Genomic DNA, 2,013 nt, shown 5'->3' on the forward strand with positions numbered 1-2,013 from the left:
TAACAAATCTAGAGTTTGTGTTTGTTTTGACGATATTGTTACTCACTAGTAGGAGTGGCAAAATAAGCTCATGCTCATTTGCCCATCCAAACTCACCCACTCTAATTAAACTCAAACCCACCCGGTTATTATTTGGGCTAAATGGGCATCAACGATCCCGTAATTATTAGGTTTTAATTAAAAACTGGTTGAGGCCCATTTTACCAAAAAAAACAATAAAACCGAATTCAACACAGGCCTTCCCATCCCCAAAAAAAAAAATCCCAGTCTTTACACTCTCTCTCAGTCCTCACTACTAATCGTTTTAACTAGGGTTTTCAAATTTTCCTTCATTTTCTCAGCCTCCAATCATGTTTTAATCGGTTTAATCGGTGAGTTTGCTGTGGTTCTTCGTAGTTTCCTTCATTTTCTCAGCCTTCATTCGATTTTCTCTTGGTCTCCCATCTCTCAGCTGCTGTATTTTGCTCAGGTGAGCACAATCTCTCTCTCTCTCTCTCTCTCTCTCTCTCTCTCTCTCATTTTTTACTTGCACCGGTAGAGATGGTGGTAATCCCAACTGGGTCTAATGTGGATTTTGTTGGGTCTAACAATTCTGGTGAATCCACTGTAGTTATGCACTAGGGGTGTTTGATAAAGAGTCCCAGAGCTTGAAGATTGTTCCTGTTGCCTTTGACAAGGTGGAATTTTCTATTTGATTTGCTTAGAAAGTTTTAAAATTTGGGTTTTTTTGTTTACTGTTTGGTTGCTTTGAAAATGTGGGATAAGTTTGCTTATTTGCTCATTTGGTTATGTGCTGTTTCGTGGCTGATGGGTTGTGGAATGTGTAGTTGTTTACTGTTGGGTTGCTGATGAAATTTTGGAGTTTAACTTGGCTTTTGTTGTGGAAATTTGAGCTTGTTGTCTTTGAGTACTGAAGTAATTTTATTACATACTAAGTAATGGATAGGAGGGAGTTTATGTTTGCGTTTGGTTTGGGAATTTTAATTCGGTTTTCTTTGATTTCCCAAGTAATATTAGTTGATAATGAAAAATTGGGTGAAGATCTTGCATTGACTTTATAGCTTTTGGAATAGAAATGATTTGGCCTTGAATTAACATTTTTTTTTTTTTTTGGCATGATGGGAGTAAAGGGGTTTTGCCAGTACGGAGATTCTTGCAAATATGTTCATCCCAAGAACAATGATAACTGTTAACAATGATACTATTAGATAACTAACTTTATCAAACATCAGTGACAGGCTTTGTGGATAACAATCAGTCGCCAATTATCCCTGGAAATCAGTCGGTTGGAGGCAGTTTTTCAGGTAAGGATACATTGTATGTTTTCTTCATTAATTTGTATTCAATGTGCTAATAAATGCTTTGCTTTCCTTTTTCAGCTATACATGATTTTGAGAAAGAAAGCCTCGTGGAGGATTTTGGCAACTTGTGCCTATCTCAATCTAGTTCATATGTTGATGAGGATTAGATGAAAGCTTATTTAACTATTGTTCTGTTCATATTTCTTTCAAAAAGTTTCTTAATGATTGCTGTAATTCTTATACATATTAAAGTTTAACAGGTCTATATGTTCATCCAGCGCAGATGGCCATTGCTTCCATTGTTCACCTCTATGTGTTTCCGGAAACTTACCTATTGAAGTAGGCAATTTGAAAAATATGTATTTATTGCATGTCTCCGAAAACAATTTATCTGGTGAAATTCCTTTGACAATTGGAAGTTGCTTGAGCTTAAATGAGCTATTCCTACAATGGAATTCTTTAAAGGGGACCATACCACCATCCACGGCTTCTTTGAAAAGCCTTGAATATTTAGATGTTTCACGAAACAACTTATCAGGGTCAATTCCGAAGGGTCTAGGGAAGCTTTCATTCCTAAAATATTTGAACATTTCATTCAATGATATTCAGGGTGAGCTACAAACAGAAGGAGTTTTTAGAAATGTAAATGCAGTATCAATAGTTGGAAACAATAAGCTTTGTGAGGTTATTCCACAATTTCAACTACCAACAT

The 2,013-nt window shown here is 36.0% G+C and overlaps 1 long non-coding RNA gene across 1 annotated transcript; it reads left to right on the forward strand.

The window, feature by feature from the left end:
• The first annotated feature begins 244 nt into the window (after positions 1-244).
• LOC142625961 (uncharacterized) lies at positions 245-1,710 on the forward strand. The gene is made up of 4 exons (XR_012842431.1): positions 245-469; positions 611-677; positions 1,131-1,304; positions 1,380-1,710. It is a non-coding gene; the product is annotated as an uncharacterized LOC142625961 (long non-coding RNA).
• The last annotated feature ends 303 nt before the right edge of the window (positions 1,711-2,013 follow it).

Source organism: Castanea sativa, chromosome 2 (genome assembly GCF_040712315.1).
Source record: "Castanea sativa cultivar Marrone di Chiusa Pesio chromosome 2, ASM4071231v1".
NCBI lineage: Eukaryota > Viridiplantae > Streptophyta > Magnoliopsida > Fagales > Fagaceae > Castanea > Castanea sativa.